Source organism: Schistocerca americana, chromosome 1, assembly GCF_021461395.2.
Source record: "Schistocerca americana isolate TAMUIC-IGC-003095 chromosome 1, iqSchAmer2.1, whole genome shotgun sequence".
Taxonomy (NCBI): Eukaryota; Metazoa; Arthropoda; class Insecta; order Orthoptera; family Acrididae; genus Schistocerca; species Schistocerca americana.
Window position 1 is genome coordinate 267,760,034 of NC_060119.1, and position 9,173 is coordinate 267,769,206.

Genomic DNA, 9,173 nt, shown 5'->3' on the forward strand with positions numbered 1-9,173 from the left:
CCTGACACAATTATATTTGCTATGGTTCTTGTAATATTGCGGACACCCGAATCTTCACCTCATCCTCAGATGCAGAGCTTGTAGGTAGCGGTGGTGTGGGTACCACCTCAACTCCCTTTGTCTTGAGGGTCTTCTTTCTGGATTTCTCTCACTGATCCTTGGGTTTTTCTGGATGGGAAGGCTTCACTGATTCAGTCTACAGGGTTGAGGATGATCGTGAAGCCCTACGACCAGCTGCTTTTGGGCACTTCAGCCACTGGCAGGTGTCATCTTTCCCACTGGCAGAAACCCGGGATAGGAGTGACCCAAGGTACCCCTTCCTAGCGAGATAAGCCGAAGAAGACTTACGCTTCTCCAGCTGAGAAGTGGGGACTAGCGCCCCCCGATGGTTGGGGTACAGTGCTTCCAAGGTAGGTGGTGCGGGAGCAACAGGGAGGAAAGTGTCCCCCACCATCAAAGGGGCAGGTGTAGTCTTCTGGCTCTGAGAGCCGACTGAAACTCACGGAACTGATGGTGTTATAACTGTTCTCGTAGTGGCGGCATAAGAAGAGGTTGCAGCCACAGGATGTAGATGCTCAAATTTCCTATTGGCCTCAGTGTAAGTCGGTCAATCCAGCATCTTGTATTCCATGATTTTCCTTTCTCCCTGTAAAATCCTGCAGTCTGGTGAGCAAGGGTAATGATGCTCTCCGCAGTTGACACAGATGGGAGGCAGGGCACATGGAGTATTGGGATGGGATGGATGTCCACAATCTCAACATATGATGCTGGAAGTACAGCCGGAAGACATATGGCCGAACTTCCAGCAATTAAAGCACCACATTGGGGGAAAGATATATGGCTTGATATCACAGCGGTAGACCTTCCCGAGCAATGTGTCACCCTCGAAGGCCAAGATGAAGGCACCGGTGGCAACTTGATTATCCCTCAGACCTCGATGGATGTGCCGGACAAAATGAACTCCTCGTCGCTCTAAATTGGTGGCCAGCTCGTCGTCAGGCTGCAAAAGAAGGTCCCTGTGGAATATAATACCTGGGCCATGTGAGGATAACGGAAACATCCCCCAGTTTGTCACAAGCAAGTAATGCCTGTGACTGGGCAAGGGATGCCATTTTATCAAGACTGACCCTGACCACATTTTGGACAAGTCCTCCACCTCCCCAAACTTGTCCTCTAAATGCTCTACGAAAAACTGAGGCTTCATCGAGACAAAGGAGTCCCCATCACCTCTCATCCATACGAGGTACCGGAGCGAATAAGGTTTGCTGCCATCCTTAACCTGATGTTCCTCCCATGGTGTGGCCAGGGAGGGGAACGATTTAGGATCATACTTCCTTGCAGTGTACTGAGACTTGGAACGCTTAGAGACTGCTGGCATTTGATCACCAGCAAGTGATGATGTGGTCTGCTTCATCGCAGGTCATCCACCCTGATGCCACCCACTTTGACCAGGGGCCCTCCCCACAGGCGCCACCCAGTTGCACCAAAGGCCACCTGGCAGGATGGCCATTGCCGGGAGTCCCAGTGCTCCAGGGTGACAGGCATCTACACCTTGGCATAGGTGAGGAGTTAACGGTGCAGGCATCAGCAAAGCGATCCCTCTGTAGTCAGGGGGCTACAACCAACAGGGTATATTTTGGCCCCACCACAACGGACTGGCTACCGTGCTGGATATCAGGTGCAAAGAATTCCATGGTCATCGTCGGCGCAGAAAACACACCACGTCCTCACTCAAGGGATGGAGGATGAGCAGGACTGCAATGTCACGATGAGAAAGTGGGCTAAAGATCTCAATGCCCGATAGACGCACCATGTAGGGCACCCTTCCCCGATCGGCTCGCTCTTTGGGAAAATTTTGAAACAAGGAGGTCAAACCCTACAAGGGACCATCACATAAAGGCCAAAAGGTGTGAGGCTCCTTTCAGTTGCCTCTTATGACAGGCAGGAATACCTCAGGCCTATTCTAACCCCCAGGTCCGCAGGGGTTGCCGGGAGTCCCAATTCCCCAGGGGATGGGCATCTACTCCTTAGCATATGTGGGGAGTTAACGGCACAGGCATCAGCAGAGTGATCCCTTTGTGGTCAGGGAGCTCCAACCAACAGGGTACATGGCAGCCCCACCACAACGGACTGGCTACAGTGCTGGGTATCAGGTGCAAATGAGCTACAAAGTCAATTATCATTGACAGTGCAGAAAGCGATACTGCATACAGGATGGAGGAAAATGCATCCAGGAGGGTGACCTCGTCCAACAGCTGGAGAATGAGCAGAAGTGCAGATCCACATTGACAAAGGATGATGTGAGAGGTCTCAGCGCATGATGGACACGATGCACCACGTAAGGCGCCCTTCCCCAATTGGCTCATTCTTCGAGAAAATTTAGAAAAATGGAGGTCAAACCTGATAGGGGACCACCACATAAAGGCCACAATGTGTGAGACTCCTTTCAGTTGCCTCTTATGACGGGCAGGAATACCTCGGGCCTATTCTAACCCCCAAACCTGCAAGGGTTACCCCCTTGTTGCTAAACAAAACCTTCGGAAATTCTTTCACTAAACACAGCCTTCTGAAATTCTTTCACAAAATAAGGGAAAGTAAATATTCCAGAATCTGAACTGGAAAGGGATGGAGGAAGAGGTTAACACATCTATAGTATCGGTCATGAAGTGCCACTTAAGTTGACCATACTGTGATCAGCAGTATTTTCTACTTCTGAACGGTCAACTTTCATTTTATATGGATGAACAGTTCGTTAGTGCCATAACTGCACAAAAAAGCATGTACTTCTTTCATTAAATTTCATATCTGATGTAGTAACCCACTCATTAGTACACCTCCACCATCACTACCGGGGCAATTTATTTACCACAACTTAATTCCACCATCAACACACCAAGCATTTCCTACACTGCCTTTACACATTTTGCACCCCATTACTGCTCGGCATCCTGTTTGTAACTGTTCACACAAACAGTCTGTGTAATGAGTATCATGCCATTTGGCTGCTCCAAGTCACCACTTGAGGCTGCCAACCAGGGACGGTGCTTCAATAGCCTGCCGCCAATAGCCAGAACCCCTGCCATGCACTGTCACCGGCTGACAGTCTTGTAAACCTCACTAAAATGTACTGTGCCACAACCTGATTAAATAGCTGTTGGTTTCCCACAACAGTGTCTTTTATTGTGCTGGAGTTAGGACATCTGGTGTGACTGCTATTACATATAGTTCAGCCACTGAGGAAATGGGATATCCTAGTGAAGGAACTGCAACAGGATGTGCTAGGTAGTGCATAAAACAGGTGTCATACCTGGGTTTTCCATAATATTTCTATGGAAAGTGTCTTCAGCAACAGTGAGACACCTGTATCTACACATCTTGCTGCATGAATTCATTCCAGTAGTCCAACATAACCTCCAATTATGACCAGTCTCGTAAATTTCCTCTTTGAAATATAACACCTTCAATTTATTTCCCACAACTTAATTCCACCATCAACACACCAAGCATTTCCTACACTGCCTCTACACATTTTGCACCCCATTACCACTCGGCATCCTGTTTGTAACTGTTGCTGCATGAATTCATTCCAGTAGTCCAACATAACCTCCAATTATGACCAGTCTCACAAATTTCCTCTTTGAAATATAACACCTTCAATTTATTTCCCACAACTTAATTCCACCATCAACACACCAAGCATTTCCTACACTGCCTCTACACATTTTGCACCCCATTACCACTCGGCATCCTGTTTGTAACTGTTCACACAAACAATCTGTGTAATGACATCTGCCAGGACCTGGTTGCCACTGCAAACTAACACTCCTAATATTCTGCAGACTTCAAACCTACTTCAACTCTTACATAGATAACACTTATTTTCTCACCTACAACTAAAAAGGCCACAAACAGGAATCCCTTCCTGACAGCAGATACCCTGGTTTCATATTGCAAACTCAGGACCTAGACTTGTCATTCTCATTCGTCCTGAATATTCGCACCTCCTCCACAATCTGTGTTGTGATGCTAATTTGATAAATAACCAATCTTCTTCTTCAATCAAAACTGTCTCTTACACGATTTCAGCACCTGCACGTGTACACTGAGAAGCTACAGTCCCAAGCCTAGTTTACAACTGGATCTTTTACACTGTATTCCCTTCTACTCCTAAAACTCTAACTATACTCACTAGCCAACCACAAAGTAGTGTGTCCAGCTTATCCCATAACTCAGTATTATGAAGATTATCTGTCACCATGACTTGAGTTGAGAAATATCTGCCACCAACTCCTTCCCACTTTGCAAAAAGTGTTATTCCATGGCCCAAACAACCTTCAAGACAGTCTGATCTGTCTCTAAGCCACATCTATTTCCAACTTCTTGTCGCAATCATTACATCTGATTCAAACACACACGTGAAAGCACTGCTTCATGTGCCTATCTCGTAAACTATACATCATTCATGTCAATCGTATATCATATTTCCTAAAAGCAGTACCAATTAACACAAGCTACTCTGAATTGTGTAGCTAGAAACTGCATTCCATCATATAATACACTTCTATAGTACCAATAGACTCAAACTCCCCCTGCAAACATCCATCTATGCAACTATTCTTTTCTTGTCCCACCCTCTCCGATTCAGTTTCTTACTCCTCTCTCCTCTAATACACTCTGGTCTCATTGTTATGCAGGTTTATGTGAAGGACAGCGATAAAGGTTTTAATCACCACTTCAAAAGAAAGTAATGAATTTTTTGTTTGTTTGCAGGTACATGTCGGCAGTATTGGTACATACTGAAATCCCAGTGCCACAGAACTGCAGCATGCTGGTAACAGAGCCAATGTCACAGGTCATTGATGAAGAGAAGTGCCATGTGCTAATTCGTTTTCAGCAGTAGCAAAATATTGCAACTGTGTAAAGCCAATCCAGATTACTTCTTTAATAGTCTCAACTGGCCTGGCATAGCTGCAACATTTTTGCAAAATACTGCAACTGTGCACAGCCAATCCATATTACTTCTTCAATATTCTCAACTGGCCTGGCATAGCTGCAACATTTTTGCTACTGCTAAAACAAATTACCGCACAGCACTCTGCTTTCTCAAACAGCTGTGAAATTCGTTTTAGCTCAATTAATAGTGTATTGTGTTACTGTGGCTCTGGGTTGTCAGTGTGTATCAATACTGAAGACAAGACATGTACCTGAAAACAAATAAAAAAATAATTCGTTTTCTGACGTGACAGTTAAAACTTTATGATTACCCTTCATATTCCTCAGAGTGTATTAACTGTTTTTATCTCCACACCAAAACTTGTCCACTCCATCTCCATATATAACACATTGTTATCTCAGTGAGCACCAGAGTTAAGTTTTCTCTGGTACTACGTCTTTCTCCCCTTTCTGCCTTCTACCCAGAGCCCTCCACTTCCCCTTGAATCTTTCAAGTTCACCTCACCTACACCGCCCAACGTAACACCTTGCTGGTTCACTGGTAGGATACTAGGAAAATGCGACAAATCTATGAAGAAGAACGCTAACAAAAAAATTTTCATGCCCAATTCTAGAATATTTCTTAAGTGTATGAGACTCATACTAAATAAGACTAAGAGGGGATACAGAATGTATACAAAGAGGGGCAACATGAGCAGTCAAGTTTGTCTGACTGTTGGGAGAACATCAAGGGGGGGGGGGAGAGAGAGAGAGAGAGAGAGAGAGAGAGAGAGAGAGAGAGAGAGAGAGAGAGAGAGAGAGATCTAAACTAATGTACCCTAAAAAACATACACAAACTATCCTGTGAAGGTCTACTTACATGAAGGTCTACTTACAAAGTTTCATTAACCAGTATTACATGAGGAATTTAAGAATACACTAAAAAACAACCTGTGTACTAATCCCATTGGAACTGAGAAAACAATATTTGACTAATCACACCATGCATAGTAGTATTTAAGTAATATTCTTTCCACACTCCACAAGCAAAAGGAATGGAAGAAACCCTAATATGAAGCATAATGGAAGTACCCTACCATATTTCATGCAGCTGTCAGTGGTCTGCAGAGTATCGACTTAGATAGAGAATTGGCAGGTAATTACTGTAAAATGGAAGACATACGAAATGTAAAATGTAAGACAACCATGGTGCAAAAGGCAAACTGCCAATTATGAATATATGTGTATGAGAAATATTATAATAGTTTCGACATGGGATTAGTTAGCAATGTGATACCACCTGAGAGACCAATGACAGCATTAACATGGCAGACATATAAGCCTTAAGAAATGACGTACAGTTAACATCACTAGTAACACAAATATATTAGCGAGACAAAATCAGGTAAACTAACATGACGGGAGTAGGGAATTTGGATTGTCAATAGTCTTGTTATGCACATATTTCAAGACAACAAAAACTTGCAGCTGTAAGATTACAGTGGGAAAGTAGTGGTTTTGGTCAGGATTGTGAACGTAACAATGGATTGTGAAATGTATATTAAAAAAAAAAAGTCGTGATCAATTCTTTGGTTTTGCCAACTCAAAATAAAACTGTTACTTCAACCTAACCTAGATTCAGCTGCAGTACAGGTCAGTGTGTGATAAAAAATAATAAAAACATATTTTTGGCATGACACTCTCATTCGAAGTCACAACCCAACCTAGATCTCAGGCTAAGCCACAGTTCTGGCTGTCATCACGATCTCATACACAAAACAAAATATACAGATTTAATATATAATAAAATTCAAAACATTATTCTCCTCAACGGGTCACTCTGTAAGAACCATACAGTGAAGAACAAAATATAAGCCACAAGCAAGAAATAAATTACATATTATAAACAAGACAGTACTAACTTCTACAACATAAGCACACAAAGAAAAACATCCCATATGCCATTTACATAACACATGTCGCCATGCTTACAAATATAATAATGGCTCACGTTACTTGCTAGACCCAACTTTACTATATAAGACTATCATCTACAACTGCCAAACAGTTAAATACTTGGATGTCACATCCATATTTATTTACGATATTAGTTTAACTAGATGGGGAAATAGATGGCAGGGAAGATTAACTGAATGAATATTTACAAAACCCTCAGCCAACTCATTCTGGAGTGGTGCTATTTTGTCAGTGATTATTTATAGGTTAACAGACAAAATAGAGGAGGTACAAAGAAGAACTGTACATTTCATTAGTGTGTCAGAGATTTAGTTGATCACATTGAGAATGTCAACTATATGTTGAAATTGCCCCAGTGAGAAATGGTTGAAAATGTCGAAATTTTATGTACATCACACACAGTATAATTTGAAAATTTCAGAGACGTGTGATACATAAGTGGTCGTGAAATACATTACCATCTATCCCATACAATGACAACAATGGAACCAAAGTGTTAAGTTCATACATAGAAGCAAACAGCTAATCATTCTCAACTGCCACCACTTGGAAGTGAAATAGTAAGGCAAAGTAATAATGCTGTTACATACTGTACCCCCTGCTACATGCTATACAATAGACATGAGCACTGGAATAACTATGTTTAGTAGTAAACTTTAAGCAGTTAAAAAAAAAAAAAAAAGAGAGAAACAGCATGCTGACAGATGTACATCATATAGTGGAGTTTTCCATCTCTTCCAAAGTTATTAAAAATGCATCAAATACTTTCAATATTCATATTTAAGATTTCAGAATGTACATTACAACTGTGTCTATTTCTTCTCTTCTCTGTGGTCACATGCACACATTCTCATTTTAATTACCTTGGCATTACAATCCAAAAACTATACTACTCATTAGGCTTACTGTTCTACAAACAAGATTTTACAACACATAGGCTTGTGTAATCAGATCTCTTCGATGACCACAGACTTTTTGCTGTGGGAATGTTTGCATAAAAGCTGTTATTTTTAAATACTTTACTAATGCAACAGAAAACAGGTTAGGACTGTCAACAATGAATTTTAATGTTGTCCTGCTAGTACGGCTTGCGTGACTCCGAACCGATGCCATACTTAAGATTTACTATTATAGTTGAAAAATAAGCTCCAATGAGCGAATTAATGAGATCTATCTCATTAGTCAGCGAAAACTCGCGCCATTATATAATTTCAACAGTACTGCAGAAAATGTTGAGAGACGCTAAAACAACATGGGTACGCTAGGAAATACACTACAATACCGACGAAAAAATCGTCCCTTTCATTGCTAAATGACAGTGTTTGGCAAATAAACGAAGAATATTTGCTATCGGAGCAAATTTGACAGATTGTTACAGAGATTTCACGCCGAATAAAATCATGCATTTTCTTCTTACTACTCTGAAATATCAATTTGTACATTAACTTAAAACATCGATAACTATTAGTTGTTACCAACTGATACCACATTTAGTACCGACATCATGTAAATAACGCTCGGAATACAAAATAATGACACATTTTTGCTAATGACAAAATTTAGAGACACTGACAAGTTCCTAAATACAACGCACTATTGTCATTTACGCAGGTGTAAGTTCAACAATTATTAAATATGAGACACTAACAGCTATTTCCAATTACTAAAGCGAAGAAAATTTCATTACGAAAATAAGAGAGGGGAAAAAAACAAGAAATTTACTTACTATTTCAAGTAAACGTTGCAAATACTTTAGAAGGCTCAAAAAGCGCTCCGCGTTATAAACGCGTATCAGAAAAAACATTCAACGCTTGACAGCTTCAGTTGCCTCGAAAAGCCATTATCGGACACGTCAGTTCACAACGGATGTCACTAGTGTTTATCGCTAAGAATTTACTCTTATTTGTCACAATTTATCTCCAGTTTTTAACTATATATCACAGAGTTCATTTTTTTATTGTTATTTCTATACACTTGACACGCATTTAGTATATCAACAAAGCAGACGTAAATCGACCGTGTTTTGTCTCGAGATACCGCTCGGCAAAGTATTACCAACGATGGGGATTTCAAAACTTGAATGCTAACCTGCAAGATTACAATAAAAGTCATTGGAACAAAATATTATATTTTTTATTCTATAGATCCCACTGTATTCAAAGTATCTGCCACGACTTTTTCAATTTCCATTTTCATTTCACTTCCGCACACTTTGCTACGTTGTCTATTCATTGTCATAATAAACTGAAAATCTTGCGTTGCTT

At 41.3% G+C, this 9,173-nt stretch overlaps 1 protein-coding gene across 1 annotated transcript in view; it reads right to left on the reverse strand.

Annotated features, from left to right (window-relative positions):
• The window catches only part of LOC124582178 (alpha-mannosidase 2), a 199,248-nt gene extending 190,312 nt beyond the window's left edge, over positions 1-8,936 (reverse strand). Inside the window, exon 1 of the mRNA XM_047131307.1 lies at positions 8,636-8,936. The gene's annotated coding sequence lies outside the window, so the exon portion shown is untranslated. The remainder of the gene's footprint in view (positions 1-8,635) is intronic.
• Positions 8,937-9,173: the final 237 nt, after the last annotated feature.